General features: G+C 38.0%; 1 long non-coding RNA gene across 1 annotated transcript; it reads right to left on the reverse strand.

Annotated features, from left to right (window-relative positions):
• Positions 1–7,893: 7,893 nt before the first annotated feature.
• On the reverse strand, positions 7,894–8,896 carry LOC137298124 (uncharacterized). The gene is made up of 3 exons (XR_010957719.1): positions 8,808–8,896; positions 8,195–8,252; positions 7,894–7,978 (listed from the first exon to the last, which is right to left on the reverse strand). It is a non-coding gene; the product is annotated as an uncharacterized lncRNA (long non-coding RNA).
• Between the last annotated feature and the right edge of the window lie 14,245 nt (positions 8,897–23,141).

A 23,141-nucleotide genomic window follows, 5' to 3' on the forward strand; every position in this document is an offset into this window, starting at 1 on the left:
TCTGCACCTCGCCTTCTCTTTTCTACGTTCAGTTCATCAGTTTATAATGAAAGCAGACAGGACAATGTTGTTAGCAAACCAAGACGTATTTTTTATTCAGTGTCTCAGTTGGATAAATTAACTTACATCTGTTCATGTTGTATTGGAATAAACATCACAAACTGGGCCTGACGTATTCGTTGTGCTTCAACTGGAAGTGTTCAGGTGATTCTTTTTCTTGAAATAACTAAAACAATACCTTATATAATTAATTAGCCTTTTTAGCAATCTAATAAGTCACATTCTGTTTCGAAAACATCACCGCCACTGAAGCGTATAAACCTACCCACTTCATGCACCATGTACATTTGGAACCATAAACAGAGCAGGAATGGGAAATTTTCTCTCGTATATAATGCTTAAGAGACGCACATCTGACCTACGTGCTGTATGGGTTTGGTCGACTTCGCCAAATTAATCCCTGATTTACATATTGAAAGACTGATGTACTTTTCACAAATCTTGCTGAATCGGTTCAAAACGTTTCTGGTGATACTTTACTAAAATGTCCAGATTTGTATCGATTATTTCCACCAATAAACCAAGGAAGATGACGAAGATGAGGCCGACTTTCTACGTCTCAGCTCCCGGAAAGCGTTCTGGTGATGTGTGTTAAAACCACTTATTTATATAGATGTTTACAATTTAAAATGACACAGTTTTTCATAATTGGTGCGAAACGTATGAAGACGCATGATATTTCATCAAAGCTTCTAACAGCGTTTACATGGCACAAGCAAAATCTGCTATCAAACGAAACTGGAGTATGAGAGACAAAGAAGCCCGCACTTCACAGAATCATGATTATGATATTGCCTAACTCCTACAGGCACGTGTATTGTAACCGTCACATAAGATTGGTTGCTTTGTTGTTTGAGGCCGAACTCCGCAACATTCCACTAATATCACGCCGCTAATGATAATCGAGTCTGCACCAGACAAGCCTGTGATCGACAGCATGTGCATCGGTCTATGCAACAGGAATACGATGACATGTGTCATCCAAGTCAGCGAGCCTGACCTCCCGATCCCATAGGCGCCACTTACGACAGGTACGGGTCGATGGAAATCAGTTCTTACCAGGATAAACTTTCGGACAAAAGAAGATTTGGTTATCGATGGTGATATATTTATGAAGGGTATCGTGGTTGTATTTCTGTTTTTGACCTGAAATCTGAGTATTTCATCCTGAGTATTCGTGTTAGTAGCCCTTACTGTTTAACAACATCATTGTCGTTGTCATTTTTATTTCTTTGTCCATCTAAGTTTCAAGAGACATATTTATTTGTATCTTGTCTTTTTATTGGTTCAACTGTCTGTGCAAACAAGTCAGCGAGATTTCCCGCCTGCCTCATATGACAGTCTCATACGACAACCCGGATCTACACTAGTACCAAACAGTGCAAGAACGGAAGAACTTCAGTGAAATATCTTTGTAAAGGTTTTCTGTTTGTTCCCCTTTTACTGTTCTAAGTTTACGGTCCCATTATCGTTTAAAGATTGGCCGATTTCTTTGGCGCATTACTGCATAAATATCTCACAATTTGCAAAAGACTCCGAAAATGAATTTCGATTTGCACTGGAAATCATCGTAAAGGTGGGATTAGTTACGGTTATATGGTCTTGATCCTGAACGAAATCGTCAGCTGTTGGGCTTGACGTCTCTCACTATGACATGTCCACTCAGCGATCTTATCCTCGTTAACTCTGAACCATTTCTCTGACGGATCATTGAACGTGGATTTTCTTTTATTTGGGTCTATTTGACGATGAAATTCTGCAATATTTCTTTACAGTTTACAGAGGCCTGGCTCATACTAATTTTCCACGATAACCAGGCTGTTCTTTGACCGATCTCCAGTCAAGATTTGACCTCTCAAAATGTGCTGGTGGCAAAAAGAAGATATTCGTAAAAAGAACTTAATTAAAGGGGTGTTTTCACTCGGCGCACCGATGATGGGGCATCGTACCCCTATGTTGGATCACTGCTCATAATATTCATCACTGGCTTGTTGTGTTGATATTCAAATATTTACTTATAATACTTATCTATTAAAATGTTTTTTGTGTGTGGAGAACCCATAGGGCATTGCATGAAGGTTAAGTAAGGAATATTCATTTTCTAAAAATATGGAATATGGAATGTTCACCAGAAAACAGCATGTCCATGAACAGAACGGACAACTGACGTTAGGAAGAAAGTAGATTGATGTTATGCAACTTGCCATATGCACCGATCATAATCAAACATGCTAATATTACCATAGTTGACATGCTACATACGTTAAACAATCACAGTTGTCATACATTGTTTATAAACATGGAACTGAACAAGAATAGGTCTTTTCCATTTTTCTCACAAACAAGTTCCAGTTGGAATAATGTAAAGGACAAAATACCTCTTAATCTTGTAATAGTCTACTACAAATCAACAGTGACGACAAGCATTTGCGAAAACAGGGAGCATATTCCACATGAACCCAAACGTTGCCTCCTACGACAAGCAATGTTCCTATGGACTAATTCTAAGCCAGATGACAATGGAAATGTTAACCCATAGGAAACAGACAGTCTGTACATTATATTCCCACGGGAGTTTGGAATACCAGTTTCAATACAAAATCGGTGTATCTCTGATCATGCTGTCATTAGGATAAGGTTTCTAATTCTGTAATACATTAGTAATTATGAAGCGTACGTTTCGTCCTTAAGTTCATGTTCAGTAGTATGGCCACTGGTATGTCCTTGAGACATGTATTTTTTTCTCTGCATAAAAACATCGATCAGCTCTTATTCAAAATGGTTATACTTAGTACAAGAAGCTACTCAGGTGAATGGGCTAGTGACAGTCTGATTAATGAACATTCACCCAGGTACAGACAACATAGGCTTAAGCTTGACACTAAAAGCCTTGCAACCATTATTTGATGGAGTTTCTTCTCTTCATGTCACGATGTTTCCATTCCTGCCATAGAGTTAGTGTTTCTATAATCGACAGTTTGAGTCGTCTAACAAATGCCTGTCTTTGCCATGTGTTACGGTAGATACACACGCTGCCAGCCTTGAAACTTACGTATGGAGAATGTGACGTAATGCAACGGCGTAAATGGGAGGGTGGCATTATTTGACGACGTAATCAGCGACATCTACAATCTTCAGGCAAGATGTTACCGAAAATACTCACTACGCACATGTACGATCAAGTCTCATGTCACAATTTCAGCCAAGCAGCCCGATCAAAATATGTGTTCTTCAACTCTGTGCTAGTTTGGTAATATTTGATGTAGCGGATACCAGGAACCTATTGACTTTCAACATCCTCATCAGGAAACATATTTGTTTGAAAACAGGATTGGCAAAAAAAGGAAATTCTTTCTCTAGTGGAATAAAACAGGATAAAATCAAATTATTCAATTATTATTTGATATTCCTTAAAAACAATGTCAAATTGGATGCCATTATTTTGTAGCCTGTGGTAATACCCTACCTAATCTTTAAACTTACATTGATAGTTTCCATTTGTATACCAAGAGTCTTTTCAGTTAATAACGTTCTTGTCAGATCAAGATAATAAACTGAAATGCCTTCATTTTTTTAATTTCAACATTTTATCCTGCATCTTCATGCTACTAGTGCAACTTTCAACATGCAGTGTTGCATGTCTCGATACATTTGGTCATATATGAAGGTAATGGTTTTGAATTTCAAGACAAAAAGTTGCAATTTCAACATTAGAATTTGGCATTTTCAAGTAAAAATACAAATGGCACTTAGAAGCTTCCAATTTCTAATCTCACGCATCATCACCGTTTGAAATCAAACCCATGTAGCTTCCGTAACGAAATTCTAATTCATCCCCTGGGTTATCCGGTGATTCAGGAGGAAGCAAGTAATAACTTATAAACAAATGAACAAATGACAAAGCACATGGCTGGGTGCAGAGCTATTCTATTTTAAGAAAAGGTAACCACTTTACACTTTGAATGACAATGAAGCTATTGCGTTAACTTTGTTTTTCACCACCTAAACTGCCTTGATACTTGTTAAACTATGTTCACAACTTGCTGCACGGATCATGTTATGAAGTGAAAAGATTTCATTGTCAGTTAGGAGAGATACACACTTGCAATGTATTCTGACCGTGAATGAAAACCATTTCATTTCGTGCATAGATACTTTAACCTGACAGACGTCGACTTGCCTTATCTCAGGAACTCATGGGACATCTGTTTGCCGAGAAAGAAATTCGTTTTTCCCATTAATCGCCTATGGTCGTATACCTTGTCTTTTTTCACTAGTGTGGGTTTGTTTGTTTTTAAGAAAAAAACTAATTCAACAATTTCTCTGAAACCAAAATCTTGGATGAAATCTGTATTGCGGCAAAGAAACTATACCAATCTTTCACACACGTTTACCAGTACATCCATTTTCAAATTGCTTCAAACATTCACCATTTGTACAATCTCACATAAATCGGTAGATAGTTTTGGAAGATTTCTATTTACAGAGTTTCCATAGGTTTAGCTAGTGACGGTCGTAATCAGATCTCAAAGTAAGAGAACTAAATGGAATTTATTCATTTCCTTTTGCCATTTGCTTACCGGAATTCTCTACACTTCCGGCTTCGTGTTCACCTTTAACGAATATATCCGACCTGACAGCGAGTGATAGCCTTGCTTTCCCCACGTATATCACGTAGTAAACCAGACCCTGATCAACTTCAATGTGATTTGCTTGACGTATCTGATACCTGACGATCTTACCTACTATGTTTTATCGTAGCTGACTTGCCTTGGAATGTGTTTGTGACGGTCCTATGTTAAGGATGGTATGACAGGTTCACCTCCTTAAGAACATCTGGAATCATCACTGAAATCATTTGATAACGATTCATAAAAGTTGGCCCTGTTTCGGGACTGTACTGAATGTAAAACCCAAAGATGCATAGTAATTCTATATTTTAAAGAAGCAAGTCTAGGTAAGGGGGACTATAAGGACGCCAGTCTGTTACAGGAATGTTTTATATTGATGAGAAATAATCATTCTAACTATCATTTATTACTTTAGAGACTTGTGCAAGTCTGCATAAAATTCAACAATATGTATTCTTCACAGAACTGGTTTGTTATGATTACAGAAAGTGTCCTGTCGCGTTTATTTACAGACATAGTCCAAATGTCCAAAGAAACGAACGTGTGCATTGATGTCGTGTTTGCGAAGGCTAGAGTGAGAGCAATTTTGATGCCACTTGAAGCTTCTTAAAGAACGCACACAGTAGCAATTGTAGTAGCGTTTCTCACATGACACCACGCATAGCCAGAAAAAACTTTCTTTCTTAGCTATCTCTTAAATAGACCAATAAGCGTTTAAACTATGCATTCAGGTAATACCTCTAGAAGCACTACGGGTTAGTGAGGGAGTGCGTGGAATGAGTTATAAAATGTATAATACATAAATATCTCGGCGTGGTTCATTGAGTTCACCCGTTGGTCATGATAAGAGGTTTGTCCAAAATTATAAGCAGGAGCTGAAGACAAAAGAGGTTTATGCCATTGCGCATAGTTCATCAAGTAGTATACTATAGTATATGTAGTCAGCTTTCATCGAATCATACAGTCTTCGGTACCCGCGTGTGCTTCTAAAATAACACTCAATAAATGGTATCACCCCTGTTCAAATAGTAACATGAATATACACACAGCATCAGATTACTAACCCAAACCTTAAAGGGATTAATGAAATACAATCCTCATCTCAAGAGGATACAATTCTCATCTCAACAAATTTCCAATCCTTGATTAGAATGTGTTCCTATCCTTTTGAGGTGCTTGACACACGTTTTGACGACTATGTAAGTTTCTCTTCAAGCCATGATAGTCGGGAATAGTCATGGCTATTGCCAGACCTACTTCTGAACTGAAAGTAATTTAGAGATTAAAGGTTCCAGAATTATATAACAAAAAGGTTCAGAGACCCTCCTTTTTCAGACGCTCTGGTAATCTTGATGTGCCACATGTTTGGCGTGATTTGTTTCAGAGTCTTCATGACAACTCGGACTGCAAACAAGCTTTCTGTTAAAGAAACGTGTCCGCCATTCTTAACACTTACTAGAAAACATTTGAGGTTTACCTCATAGCTTGTTTAACGATGCAATATTTCACCTACATATCTATGGTCTGTACATAATGACTTCCGGATAAGACAATTTAGTGATGGCAGCTTGAACTTGGATAGTATCACGTATATAATACCAAGTCCGACCATCCTGTCGTGTTTGTTTCCTTTTACGATAAATATCTGAAGCGGAAGACTAGTCCACCACGATCATTAAGTGTGAAATACATCTCCTGTTTTCAGTATCAAGCAATCTATTCTATTTATTTCATAACACTGGTACAAATAAAATATTCAATATAAACTACTCAACTACGATTTTGGACACAGAGCTCAGTTAAGTCAGTGGTATACAATAAAAAAGCATCTCCATGTTATTTTACATACTTACACTGTCGCACATCTAGTATTTTACATACTTTCACCTCTACATCTAAAATATTCGACAATATGTATGTTTATGAAATCTGCAACGTTAACGTTGTTTTTTCTAATTCTGTTTACATATAATCCCAGACAGAAGAGGCTTTTAATCTGATAATGTGATATATTCTGGTCGTTCCAGCATCAGCTTCTCAAGCATAAACATCTACTTCCTGGTGACTTAATGACATATATTTACAATCCAAGAGCGGACGTGCATGCTGTTGTAAGAAATGACCTGCAGGAGCTAAACCTGCTGCATAAATCCGGGGAGGTTTAACACACTGCAAGACATGAGTTGCACGGAGCTTTAACCAGCTGCATAAATCTGGTAGGTTTTCACACAGTGTAAGTGTACGTCCATGTTTCTATAGAAAACAGAACTCCACCAAAGAATGCTGAAGGGCTTGAAACTTCCTTCATCTGAACAATTCACTTCTACTTGCAGATATCTGTGGAGGGTTCCACCGTTGGGACAGGATACGCTCATTTTCACAAATAGGCATCTAGAAGTTAAGTAGTGGTACATGAACGCATGTGTACTGTGTAGCCCAAATATTACTACCCTAAGAAAAATGTTCTAATAATTATGAAAATATATGCTGTCATTTTATTTCTACGACGTTTTAATGTCTTCATATCCGACTGTACTTTTTCTCTCCTCACAGAGTAAGCTGACACGCCTTGATAGGCATTGATTTACAGTAATCTTACGGGCATATTATTAGGTTACTTCCTGTTTGGACTGTTACGTCTTTTGTCAATAACGCAATAACTCGTTAACTCCAGAAACACTATCCTTGAGTTCACGATAGCACATACAATGATATGTTTTGCGGTTCTGTAATAACAACATAACGAATTTCCTAAAAATCTTGTTTTGTAGTTTTTGTTTTAACAGCTATATTCTATTCATCAAACGTTAAGGCTCACTTCAAACACTCACTATATCACCCTTCTGTTCCCACTAATTTGGGGACAACTATTGCATATCATATGTAGATGAATTGCTAGACGACCATGCATCAATTTACCGAAAAGAATGTGCAATTATTGTGCATGTGAACGACTGCGTTTTGGTGCAAAGTTTTCTTAAGACTTCGACAATTTTCACTTATTCGGACTCATGAAAGTAATCTTTTGAAAGTGACGAATTTGTTTTACAATGTATAAGTTCATGTGCAAACAGTCCCTTTAAACGGAATGGAATAGTTTGCAAAATCCAGATAAGAACACTTGCGTGATGTCAGTGGCAACATATATGTAACAAAGGTGTTCCTCATTAGTATGGAAAGGCGAACACTTGTAGGGGGTTTCCAGGGATTTATTTCGGAGCTGGTGTTTGGGATATGAAGATCCCCAGTTGGCCGTCAGTCCAGGTGACGAACTAACAAAAAAGGCCCTGAATAATAAAAATATACATAAATAACTACATGCCTTTCATATATACTATACATTTCATGTCATGCATTCAGTATGATGAACACCGTACTATTGTTATGTCTAATAACTGTTAATTAATCATGCAGATTTAAAACATGTGCTTTGATATTTACTCACATAAATGATAATTATAATTACAAATATATACAATTGTAGTCTCAAAACAATACCTCACCTCGTCTCAGGGACGCAGGCAGACTAGGCCAACAGCTTAATAGTGTTTCTCAGTGAACCTAAATATACAAAATACTGCCTAAGTATGCTGCTTGTATATATATATATATATATATATATATATATATATATATATATATATATATATATATATATATATATATATATATATATATATATATATATATATATATATATATATATATATATATATATATATCAGCGTTCACGTAAATAGGGTAACTTAATACACACACAAGATATGCATATAGAAATTAAACCTTATAGTAAACATGTATGATACACATTACTGTATCATGCCAATCATAGAATAGCTAATACATATACCGACTATACACACATATACGTGTATACACACTATAGCATCATGGTATAAAATGCATTACTGCTCGAATAACCGCATGCCAGTATACTAGTGTACTGGTACAAAATACGTAATCTATTTGGTCTAAAATACTAAGTATGCGTATATCTACAAACACTTAACATGTACTAGAAATGATGAAACACTAATCATTAAAACATGTAATCTAACATACTAAATCCTATTAGCCCTACTGTAATTTGATATAAAAAGATCTAACTTAACTTACCCCGTAATGTGCTGGTGTTGTGCTGTGCTCATAGAGAGAGAAAATGTGGACTGCCCAGGTCAAAGGCAGTACAAAGCTTTAAATATAACAAGAGGGTGAAATCCATCAAACAATAGAAACCTTGTCAACAGGCCAATGCAGAGATTGGGCCTGACACAAATTACTTAACAATAGACCCCAAGCTACCTGCTGCAACTAGCTTACTAGTGAGTTAATGAATCAGTGAAATGTTAGTGTTAACACAGACCTCTTTAGAAATGATAAAGTTGGTTTATACCTAAGTTTAAAATAATAAAGTTTAACATATTAAAATGACATTTATTTACACACTGTTGCATATGCACTACTGAGTCTAAACCTTTTCATGGGTAGTATATAATATCTGTCAATATCTGTCAAGAGGTATTATGACATGATTGCAATTGGTATTATCACAGTATTGATACAGCTACTTCCCCCGAGAGCGGAGGTCCGAGGGTTCAGTCGCCGTCTGCGTCATACCAAATGACGTCAATATATGGTACTTGTTGCTCCCTGCCTGGAGTTCGACATTAATGGGTTCAACAAGGACTGGACAAGGTCAGTAAAATGCACCCGAAAAGGGTATTCACAGTATGTCGGTGAGCTAACTCTTTATAAAACTAGCTTAGGTCTGGGATAGTGCAAACAACCACACATACACACGCATGCACGTGGTCATATGAGCGAAATATTCGACGTTAAATTTCATTGCACCTCACCATCCCCAGGTACAATTCTGTGTATGTTTATTGTAATCAGATTTCTTACATGTTTGTCAAAGGAATACAATATACATTAAATACATATACGGTGACTGAAATAATATGAGTAACGTTAAAGAATTCATAATCTCGCCACAGTAATGTACATGATGCATTGGCTTTAACATTTAACTGTTGTAAGCAGAGTTTCTACGACGGTCTATTCTCAGAAACTGCTTCAAGAAACATCTAACTCCAATAGCCATCATTGAGAAAATAATACAAACGAAATTTCTATTTTGCAGGCTATTCGACGGTCTATTCTGTAGACTGATTCAAGGAACATTTAACTTTAATAGCTATCATGAAGAAAACAAGACAAAGACGAAATCCTTATTTTGCAGGCTGTTCGTCGTAACGTTATTTACGTCTGGAGATGTTCACACAGACAAGTATAATCATTCCAGTGGTTATAATTACTCATGGAACGGAATTAACTTGTGGACATATACTGAGGTTGACAGTGCCACACCTTTGGTGCCAGCCGTTGGGTGGACAACGTCCGTCATCTTGTAGTGTTTCCACAATTCAGGGTTTTAAGTGTCACTTTCTCAGCATCTCAAATCATTCCACCTTACAAGCATCGACACAGTCCTGTGTTAATGGGACAAACCTTAGTGTTTCCTTTGTAGAAAATGGGGTCTTTTTCCAGTTGCATCAGCGTCGGATGAGTGAACTTCACTAGATGACTAAATTAAGTACCATACAACCAATGTGATATTGTTTCATGCTACGGAAAGGTGAAACCGTCTGACATGAAAAAGTTTGATATTATTTTATTTGATTATTTGATTTGATTGATTTCCCAGCTACAATTCGATTGCTAACACAATCACAAATGTGTGACACTATATCTGAAAATTTTCTTCATTCTCTAACCAGAATCTCATACATTTTTCAAAAAGACGAAATTGACGGTGCATCCAAGGACATCTGAAACTCCATCGCTAGAATCCGACACTGTTTTTTATACAATCCAAAATGAACAGACGGACAGACGTAGACACAATTTCAATTGGACAATCTCTGGCCAGATTAAACGGGCGTTCAGCCTCACATATATTACACCTCTATCCAGACTCTTTATGTATATAATCTCATAGGTTGGTGGCACAGTAAAAAAGGCAGGAGCATGCTTCGAACATATCTCACACATTTCACATGAGTGGCACCATCCTTGGCAGATCCCTGGCAAAAATAAGGTCACTTTGCCATTCAAATACCATATGTCATTCATCCATTCATGTTTTAATGTTATAAACCTTCATAGTTTCTATTTAGCTAAATGAAATATGTGGACATTTCCTACTTAAAGTTCAATTGTCATCAGCATGGAATACTGACAAAACCGAGAAACGCCCTACTTAATTTGCAAATGATTAAAAAACAGCTGAATCTACAGCAAATTCATGTAACGACAGGTTAGTTCTAAAAGTCTTGACCAATATCAAGTAAATCAAAGGAATACGACCGAGTTTCTAAAGTATGCATTCAGCATTACTTGCTGAACAAAACAACTAACACAATGGACACAATCGATTCGTCAGAGTTAAGATTAAGATAAACCAACCGTGAGTTGACAGCTAAAGCAATCGCTAAGAAGCATTATGTTGATAAGTATCTTCGTTGTCCCATTTAACGATATGATAAACATGGACAACTGCCAGTCAAGCATATTTTCAAAGCAAAACATGATCTCGAACACAATGTTCTAAAGTAGAGGAGGACATTCCCAGATCTAATGCATTAGCGATAACAATTTTGTTCGACGCAATTCCATATTTCTAACATACAAGGATCATACGTTCCCGTGATTTGATTGTGTAGTATTTTTTCTAGTGATCAGTTGACAGAACCTTGATAATTGGTGCCACCGATAGAACAGGGTATACTCGCCAGGTGTCGTAATCGCCTCTGATTTTACAGATATTTCTTAAGGGTGTGGAAGGTTTTAGCAGCATATATTACTGGAGTAATTCATGACAAGTCTAAACAGGGAGTTTCACCAGCTCTGTTTCTGATGGGGAAAATCTGAAAAAGTCCTTTCCTCTCACTTCCCGAACACTTTGCTCTAGGACTCAGACTCAAGTGTTGAAAAAACAACCATTGAGCAAGAGTCGTACGCCACTCGTTGGAATTTAAATGCAACGTTAAATCTCCTCAAAATGATTCTTTGAAATATGGCCTCATTATCTCATACAACAGAATACAGTCAACAGTTTCATTTATTAGGACAATTTGTCCAATATAATTATCTGGTGGCACAGCGTTGCTATTTTTTTTTTTGTTTGTTTCGTTTTGTTTGAGGTTTGGTCCATTGGAAATATGAAATTGGAAGATAAAAGGAGTGAAGTGATTTTCCTACACAAGAACGTTTTATACCTATCGTTAACATAGTGAAAAGAGGCGATATTTAATCATATGTGAGCACTTTATGACACACGGCAATCCCTCCACGATGATGTGGTTTCAAGACAGGTAATGCAGGAATAGATACGAGCTCTAGAGAATTGTCCCCATGGGCTGGATGCAGGAGGGTAGTTCCTGAATTAAAAGAATTAAGTAAGCTGGGTTTAAGCAGTGGCTTTGAACAGTATTGCATTTTAAGCATGATGTTCACCACTTCGGCGACTACAAACCAAGAAAAATAATCGAAGTTAATGGCGATTCAAACTCCTGATCGATGCTTGTCTTTGACAACAGGGCCATGGCTAGGGAATTTGAATCGTATGATATGTTCCAAGCACTAGCATCTCTGCCACTCCAAGACAGTACCGACCTCGGCGTCACAACGTTTCAAAAAACATAATCAGAGCAACTGGGAATTCATCGAAAGGAAGGCTATGCAACACTAGAATTAATGGCCGCAAATGTTTAGTTTGATAAATCCCTAAACTAAAGAAAAAACAAATGCTTACATAGAAAAAACAGAACAGAAAGAGCGAGAACTATCCGAGAGGAAAGTCCTTTATCAAAGTCAATATGAAGCAGTAAGTCACTCGAATCTCAGATCGTTGGAAAGACAAAAAGTGAAAACAATGCGAAAAACAGTATTCGCAGATTTAGTTCTTGTTGTAAAAGTATGTTTTCCAAGTTCAAAGATTAGTGTTGTAACTTTTGTCGCGTAACTCCACATTACAAAGTGGGTACTGATGTCCCTCGTCTGTTACGTGAATTCAACGTAAAAGCATCGACAATACACAACAATATCAACAGGCATACCCAATGTGAAATCTCTGAACTGGGGTAAAAACGATGTGAAATTATACCATGTTTTAGAAGATGACGTCGTATGGCAGAAGGATTGCAAGAAACATTAACCTTTCAATGTACTTAGTGTGAAAACAGACTGCAGTAGAGGCGTACCATATCCACAAAACAACGGGTGTCAATGATGCATTCATGCTTTTGAATGGCATTTTGAGGTGATACACATAAGGAAGAGACTTTTTATGGGTGTCAACGTCTTTATTATGAGGAGCACAAGCTTTCGTATATGTGCATCCAGGGACATATTGTTACAATGTAACATGGCATGCAGCCATACCCAACCGAACCTTACCTGCATTGATGTCTGATGCATCTACAATTTGAAGCTCGATAATTAAGTTAGTTTGAACACGGCCATAATGCTTGCAGCCAAGCGATCATTCCCCAGCCAATGATATGCCACAAACGTGGTTAATCTCCAGTCAACGACACATCCTATGTTTAACGTTACCATCAATACTATTTTTGCAACGCCTGCAAATACCACAGATTCTCACTGGATGCATGCTTTGTGACTCATTGACTAGATCAGTAATAGAAAATTGCTTTTCAGTGTGGAACTGCCAATGTGTCATTTCAGGCGTTTAATCATTTAAAATGTATTGAGTATAATTATACCCTGAATCTGTTGTTGCTGTAAATACGGAACGTTCTATCGATGTGTGTTCTGTGTGTGACTACTGCAACATAACTAACAAATACAGAGAATGGCTCGTGACATTCGGTACTTTCCACACTTTCCTCAATATTTAAGTACAACATCACAAATATGAAAGGATCTAACTAGTGTGATATTGCTACGACAGCAATCAGTCATATTCCTGACACCAAGAACATCCTCGATGTGAAGTGACCATTTATAGGGGGACACCGTGTCGTAATCGTAATTTGGATGACATTCTTACAGCTAAAGTTGCAATATAACGTTGATTTACTAACACAATTAATCTACAGGACATCCTCCTGACATTCAATCATTATAGGCACCTGTGATCGGCGGGGATAGTAGTTGTAAATATCATGCAATCATGGATTACATAACGTGAGACAGAATAGTGTCATCAGCGTATCTGTCTAAATTACTTCGTGCACAAAAAGCTCCACAATTGTTGATGCGGCATTAAGCAACATTCACTCACTTTCTTACCTTCATTTTGTGAAACTTTCTCTTGAGGTCTGGGATAACATAATCGAACACACTGGTAAGTGCCAAAATTAAACCATCCTGTAGTTAAACCGATGTTGATAACCATGTACTGATATCATGCTTTATTCAGCGAAACATTAAACATGTGCAGATGAGTACAATGTCAAAAGCCCATTTCTGGTATCTCCCGATGTGATAATAACACTACACTTGCCCACGACAGAGAGTGACAGAGTAATGTTTTAAAAAGCACTTAAAACGACATTCCATTATCACTTTTCATGTCACGAATCAACGCCAGTTTTGCAGTCATTGTACAGTCATCATTTTCATCTCCGAGTGTGCAAGTGAATCAAGCTGGTGATCGGAGGGTATGAAGTCAGACAACAGAAAGTGTAGTCTTTCTATGTAACCGGTCATTTCTACTTTAACGATCCTATTAGCAACAGCCAAACAATGAAAAGTCGGACCCAGTCCAGACAAACCAGTGATCGATATCATGAGCTACGATGACCAAATCAATATAGGATAATGCCCTGACATATCCACAATGTCACTTCTTGTGACATGCATAAACTGACTAAGTCTGAATATGTGTTGAAGGTAGAATTGGTTTTCTGGAGCGTTGTCCAGAATTTCAGGACAACGATGTTAGTAATAATAGAGTGGTGCCCTCACAGATGGCTTGTTCGTTTTCGTAATGATGTATGCCACAAACAAACGGAAGGTATTAGACCAAAGTATCTAATCTGTAATCAAATGGAAATTGTGCCATTTCTGGATGGTCAAAGGTATTCAAACAAATCAGAAACCATGAAAACATATTCCCTACCTTTGCGTTTAAATATTACAAGCCTGTGACTAAAAACTATATTGTGTTGTTCAGTTGTAACTTTTCAATATAAAGGCTTAAAGTCAATAAACAGTTTAGAAAATTGTCTCCAATTTCCACGGCATCACGGCCAGTAATACCTGAGATGTTCTCACATATAAAGTTAAACATTCATTCAGTTGCACAAGTCTAAGTCGCTGAAATTCTCAATCATGAGTTCCCTCCCTTTGAAGGAAACCGATAATTGTGAGTCGAATTCCGGTTTGCCTCTGTTATGTTTCTTGGTTTGAGACTTAAATCACTTCTGGCTTTCTGTGATATAACAAAGAGGCGTGGAACCCAACTCCGTAACTAGCTCACTCACTCAACCAATCACTCACTCACTCATTCACTCAATTTATATTCGCTACGCCTTTACAGCTTAATTATCCAAATGCAAGGAGGGAGTTGTGGATAAATGTGAATGTAACGTTCCAAAACAAGTAGAGAAATAGGTACGCTTATACACAACGAATTGCCATAGAATCTCGGAAGGAGTTTTCTCACGTGAAATTTGAGAGTGACATCAATGTTATTTGAATGTGACAAGTCTTCATGTGCAAATGTTTGTGAACTCACTATGCCAGTCAACATGAAATCTGAAAAGAATTTCGGCTAACCTAAAACGTCGATAACGCACGGTCATATCTTTGCGAACAATGGTCACCCATGCTTCATTCTACTTCCTGGTCCTGTGAATTTCCAAGTCAAGGAAAGTCAACACATCACATCAATTCGGCTTCTGATATGACCTCAGAAGAAACCTTTAAGGGCGCAATACTAACCTTGTCATTTACATGTGGATGGTCTTCCAGGCGCTCAGATACATGCAGAGCAGTCATACTAATGAGATGTGCCTTAATCTTGGGATTATCAAGCTGATTTGCAACCATGCCCGTCCATTAGGTGTCACTATGCTGGTATGCATTTGTCTTCATTCAGCTGGATTTTGCCGTCCCTTTTAGAACAATTAGTTGAAATCAGTTTCAGGACATCCCCCGCAATGACAAAGACATTCACAATGGAACTATATGCATGAACACACGCTTGTACTGTATAATGACTTATATCCTCTTATGATTTCCTGGGCAGCAGGGGGATAATACGGTGATAAAGCAGGTTAAATAATGTTGGCGGCACGGCCTTCAACTACGTGACCAATGGTCACTTCGATGTACGTAGCGTGGTCAATATTTGTATTGGCCAAAGCAAACGCTCATAAGTCCGTTTGACGCAAATAAAGGTATCAGTACTGCACTGTAAACTGCGTTATTCTTGTATTTTTGTATTCTTCATCCAGGAAACCATTTATTACCAGGTTAGAATACACTTGTGGGTGAAGTTCGTTTTGTATATTTTCTCATAGCGGACGCTGGAACCCGGATTAAACGTTACAGAAACACACTTACTGTAGCCTGGGGAATTAGAACTGCCAAGCAGAATGTGATGTTCCCTTGACAGATTACAGAAATGATGGGAGAGTCGTCTGTTCACGCCAACAGCAGCTGTCCCAACTAATTCTTTAGCAAATACGCAATTTATTAGTTCGACCGCTGGCAGAAAACACCACAAATCCGACATCTACCGCATAAATGACACCTTCTTTCATTCCTTCACGTACTTCAGACACCGTTAACTTGGAATTATTTACCCATAATCATCCGAGAAAAAATGCAGGGTTGAATATCTGAACCACTAATTTATCTGTTGAATGACACAATATTCTGCCGGAACATAATCTAGAAGGCCAAATAAATCCAGTGACTTACACCACTAACTTGATCATCCGATTTCCTTATTCGCTTCCTACTACAGTCATTACCATTCATGTTCCACGGTCCGAAGTTCGTTTGTCGTCATTCATAAAATTATTTATCTCTTTACTGTAGAGACTCTACTTGTATTAAATTTGTGAAAAACTAATATGAAACACTAGTCAGTGTAGGAAAGGCAACAGTTTGTCCCAATTTTCATTGATCGTATCTTGATAACTTGATAACGGATGACAAAGTCGTAAATGGAAAACTTCTAGATGAAATGCCATGCTGCACACTCAGAGAAACGTATTGATGATCAAAAATGACCCCTGCCCTTACCACTGAATGATCTCGGATACCTTAAAAACACTTCCCTGATGAGACATCATGGATTGCTGCTAAAACATTCGTTACCACTTACCGTACTCACCCACTCACTCACTTGGTTTTCTTATGCTGGGTTAATACGTGTTTATGAATGTTAGCCCTCGTTGGATACTTCAGTATTATCCTGAGTCACTTGGTTCTAAATGCCTGTCATCGTCTCCTGATGGCACTCATCAATATCGTGTCTGATAAAGACCTGAGTATTTTTATGGAATATTGAAGTGCAATCTCTACTTTCTCTGAAGGACCCCTTCACTCGGAGTATAAGGCTTGCTTCTACAAACTAACATTTTCTTCAGTTTACTAACAATAGTAATGGATGTTATGGATGTTTATTTCAACAACCTAATGAATATGTCGTTCTGAAACCTGTAAACGTTCATGACTCGAAATTGAACATCACATACTCAACGTGAAATATGATATGCTGACTCATTCGAAAGAAATACAGTCCCACAGGAGACATATAAAAGTACTTGAATGTTCATAGTTTTAAAAGACTGCACGAAGGGTGTGGTTATTTAAGTACTAATAACCTGAAAATACTGATTAAATACAAAGAAAAGAAAGTAAGACTCTGAGGGTGGTATGGTGTTTCGATGACGATCTAGACGACACGCCCTTACAAGTCCTCAGCAAGTAAACGCGCTCAGTCTGCAAAGTCTAACGAATTCCTAGTTTAATCTGGGGAAACACCTGTGTTGGGATAAATATTCCAAACGCCTTAATGGCGTGTACATCAGCGTGTCTGGATGGAGATGATGATAGCGTCCCAATGAGATTATCTGTCTGTGGTGGTCTCACAGCCTCTTCACATGTTGCAGGGAGGTAATGGACTCGCTGTCCTATGCTGATTACTGGGCTTATAACACCATTGCTTAACATACAAACATTGCGAACACAACAAGCGTCGTACATGTAGCAACAAGAATCTGAGAGACTGTTGTGGCAAATAAAACAAGAACTTGTAGGGTTTTGTTTCATGTCCTACATTATGTTATCCATACCATTTTACCTGGACCGTCAACTGCTGAGTATTGACCAAATAACCTTGTGATTGATATTATGGACCAGTGTATGACACCGTACTATCGATCGGGTGACCAAGCATAACAACCTGATTCAAATTAGTCTACTAGTTTATCACAAGTGTCCGTAAATCACTATCAAACAGTAATGACACCAGGTGTACGAAAATGAGTGTTTTCGTTATGCCTCATCAGTTGCCCGTCACAAGCACATGCAAAGGAAAGTTTTTTGTTCAACTAAAAGTAAATACCTTAGACTGTAGGTGACGATCACAATATGGCATCGCAAGTGACGTGTCATAAGTTCAGAATGAATCAGTATGAATGTCCTGCATCACATTTTTAACCGGGCTTTCGATGGTGGAGTTTCCATTGATAAGTTTAGTTTAAATGCATTTCAGAGCACAGAGTGAAACAACACTCCACAGTACATTAGATTGCTTCAAAATAAAGACCATTGTTTTCAAGAAGTCAATTGCTGTCATAAGCTAGTGATAAGCCGGAACATACGTGATGCAAAGGTTATAAGGTCATTTAGAGATTTAATGAGTAAAAGTAAATTACAGTGCAAAGGAAAGTTATCACCGTTATCACTTCACCAAACAGAGAAACAAATATATAATATCAATATTTTACTAACAGGAATCATTTTCCAATTACAGTTATTTAAAACACACTTTGGCCTTGCCTGTGCCTCAGTTCATAAATGTATAATTACACCAATCAGACTTTATTCAAAAAATGCTAAAAGAGTCACGTAATGAGACAGGAGTCGGAGACAAGCCAACAATAGTAAGGGTGACCACCCAGGACATCCAATAGACCTCTCCTCTCCTCATCAGGAATCCTGTTCCACAAGTGCAAGACAGCGAGTCGGTTGGCTACAGGCTGTACATGCTGTGTCCTCTGACGATCACGATGGTACCATGGTTATTCAATGGGGTATGTCCGGAGAACTCTCTGGCCCTCACAATACTTTGTGAAGGTATTCTCGAACAATTCTGGCAGTGTGATGTCTTGTGTTGACGTGCAGGGCACCAAAAGCGTATCCACACGTCATCACGTAGATTCAGTTTTCACATTGACTCTGTAATAGGTAAAAAAAAACTGAACAATCACCAAACAGTCAGTGACACCGACGCCAGTGAAGGATAGAACAATCACTCTACACATCTTATTGGGAAAGTGATTGACAGTTAATGCTTTGACTCCCTGTGACAGATGAAGTCATTGGGTTTATTTTCTTGTATTGCAGTATCGTTTTCAATTTCATGGTGAATGGGGTTAAATTTCATCCTTTTAGCATTAATGGATTTCATCCTAGTTATGCTCCATAGAAAGCTGATTAATTTTCCCATAATTGTGAACTCAGGGGTGTTATGCTGTAAACACATTTTGTAAATAGTTACTGAAATATACATTCAGTTCAGCAACAAATTACTTCAGAATGACTTCAGATTTATGTAGCATTTTAAAACTTTCTATGACACCAACACCATGGTCGGATTCATTCGTGACCTGTACATAACTGGAAGCCTCTCGTGGGATACCAATGTGCATAGTTTATCGTAAAAGTTGAATATTCATGCCTTACTTTGTGTATCTTGTATGGATTTACACCATATCCGACGCCCACTACATCAGCCAGATGGCGGTAGTTTGTTCTCTGAAATGTTCAATGACCAAGGTAAATAGCTCTGCATCTAACTGCTTTACATTACATTCACTAGTCAGACTCAAACCGAACCCAACGCTAAGAAAATAGGCACAAATCATTCACGTGTGTATTACTTGAATTTCCGTTCTAATTGTCACACTAGAGTTTTGCAATATTCCAGAATATAGCCTTGCTGTGATAAATATTCAACAGGACTGTGAAGGTATTTCGAGCGACACAAAATGAAGCAATCTCTGTCATGCTGCAGCCAGTGCATATCCTTAATCAACAATAGATAACGGACAGGGTGCCTCTTGTGTAAGTTTTGGCGTTGTAACAGAATGCTACTCAAAATATATTAAGAAACATGTTACTACGTGGCGTGAAAATTAACTGAAGTAATATGTGACTATCTTGTGTGACTATCTTGTGTGACTATCTTGTGTGACTATCTTGTGCGACTATCTGGGATGGCAAATATACCTGAATTACATTCTCTACAGTTTCCACTACGCAATGTAATGGATACTTTAGCCCCAGGATGTGATGTAAGGCGATGACATAAAATGATATGCAGTGACATACAGCTGAGGTTCATCACTGACGTCATCAATCAAGACAGCAAGTGTCATTCAGTGATTTCAAAGTGATTACAAAGCTTCCATAGAGCTCATTCTTTCACCCCGAGTATGTCTTGATATTCAACGTAAATAAAAGCGACAAGTTTCCATAACGATAAGAAACACCGATGAGTGATTTCAACGAAGGGTGCCTTTGCACAGAAATAATTTTAGCATCAACATTCAAGACCTTGATAAAGCTTTCAAAATATTTTAAAGTAAACATGTGGAGGACATTCCCAAATTTGATGCATCAGTGACAACAATTTCGCCCGGCACAATTCCATATTTTTACTTGTATCACACATTTCTGTATTTCGTTTGTGTGGGATTTTGTCCTAGTGGACAATTGCCAAGCTTCACCATTTGGTTTTGATTGGTGCAACCGGTGAAGCAGGATACACCCGTCAGGCGCCATAACTCTCCTAACTGAACAGTTGGCTCTCCTTCTAGCAGATATTTCTAGGATAGATTTTGTCGCTTATGTTATCAGGTGTCAGGTGAAAAAGTGGACATCTGTCCCATACAGCATGAAATAACTAAGGTACGTATGCTACAATTCTAAATAGGGAAATACATCAGGCTCTTTTTATGATGGGAAAATGTCCTTCGCGAGTCAGCTTCTCACTTCTGAAACATTTGCTCCAGGACTCAGATCTTGTAACACTGATCAACAACCACTGAGCAAGAGTTGTATGCCACTCGCTGAAATCTAAATGCAGCGTTAAATCTCATCTAAATAATTCTTTGAAATATGACCACATTATCTTATACAACACAATACAGTCAAAGGTTTCAGTTATCAGAACAATATGTCAGATTTAATTTATCAGGCGGCACAGGCTCAGGCCATATTCGGATGTTGATATCAGTATCAATGTTTGTAGTAAATGGTTTTGTGAATTGGTACCTTTACTAACGAAAGATTTATTTTCACTTAGAATGGATGTAATGTCAGTTTAACTGAAATAGTCTCACCTTCCGTCATAACGCTTTAAGTGTATACAGAACGGAATCATAACAAATCTATCACGTCAGTCATATAGGGTGGTCTACTATCACGATGTTGTACTTCCTTCTCGAACACCCGCCGCTACACCAACCAGGAACAAAGGCACTGCTTATAGGTGAAAATATGGTCATGTGTCTACCATTCCGAATATTAATGTTGCATCGGCAGTATTTCATTCGTGAAGGAAATAACGATATCCTGTATACCAAAGTCAATGGAACATCAACAACGCTTGGGTGCCTAATTGTAGAATTGTCTCGTTTGGAGCCGTGATAGGCTGGACAGGACACGAACCCATTATTATCTTTGGTGCCACTAAACATGAATAAGAACATTTCTTCTCACATGGAAAGAGGGGTAACTTTGGTCATTGGAGATATGAAGTTGGGACATTACAAGATTGTAAAATATTGGTGTTCAGTACATTTGGTATTCAAATGATTGGCATCAAGTGTTCGTTCCTACACAAGTAAGTTTTGAATGTATTGCTAACATAGAGATAAAGGGTGATATTTATTCCTGTGTGAGCACTCTTTAAAACGTGGCAATCCCACTATTGCTCATCTAAGCGTTCGCCACACTCATTTTGTGTCAGACCACCCACACATACAGCTTTTAAGATGAAGAAATACAATTTCTAAACATATCTGATAATGCAGACCCCGTAATCCACACAGGGTCTTACCTGTAGTTTCCTTTATCAGCCAAACCGCTTTCAAAAATCATTCTCTGATTAATCTAAACTGGCGTAAGCGTAAGTCACATTCAAGACAGGCAGCACAGAGGGTAGGAATAAATATGATTCCTGAGCTCTAGAGAATGGTATCTATGGGCTGGATGCAGGAGGGCTGTGTTCCAGAATTAAAAGAATTAGGTAAGGTTTTAAACAGTGGCTTTGAGCAGTATTGCATTTTTAAGGCATGGAGTTTTACCTAGACGTTTCAAGAGAAAGACCCATCATACGTCCCACATGGTTACCACTTGGGCGTGTACAATTCTATGCTATGTTCCAAGCACTCTGTCACTCCAAGACAGCACCAACCTCGGCGTCAGGACAGTTTAAAAAGAGAATCATAGTGACTGGGAATTCAGCGAAAGGAAGGTTATGCAACTCTAGAATTAATGACCGCATTCTTTTTGTTTGATAATCCCAATACTAAAGTAAAAACAAATGCTTACATAGACAAAACAGAACGAGCGAGAACTATCCGAGAAAAAAGTCAAATTATACAGGAAGTAGTAAGTCACTCGAATCTTAGATCGTTGAAAACACAAAACGTAAAAGCAACACTAAAAGAAATATTCGTAGTTTTAAAGTTGTAAAGTAAGTTTTCCAAGCTCAAAGACTGGTGTTGTAACTTCTGTCGCGTAATTCCATATAACACAGGTTACTAAGATTACATTGTCAAACGACCTTCCCATTGTCAAACAGCATTCCCATTGTCAAACAGCCTTCCCATTGTCAAACAGAGGAGATGTGTGACGCCCCAAGACCTCTAGGAAATTCCTATCCATAATTCATTCATCTAAATTCCATAACTCCTTTGTGGCCAGAATGTAAATATGTGTGGCCTTTAGGTTTGAATAAACGCTTACTGAGCATTTTCAAGATCTCTTTGTTCTACCCTCTCAGATTATTAATTAGGTATGCATGATGTAACGAGACATATAGCTACATCCAACCGAACCTTACTTGACGCCTGCATTGATGTCTGATGCAACCACAATTTGAAGCTCGATTATTAATTTAGTTTGAACACGACCATAATGCTTGCAGCTAAGCGGATCATTTCCCAGCTAAGG

This window comes from Haliotis asinina, chromosome 10 (genome assembly GCF_037392515.1).
Source record: "Haliotis asinina isolate JCU_RB_2024 chromosome 10, JCU_Hal_asi_v2, whole genome shotgun sequence".
Lineage (NCBI taxonomy): Eukaryota > Metazoa > Mollusca > Gastropoda > Lepetellida > Haliotidae > Haliotis > Haliotis asinina.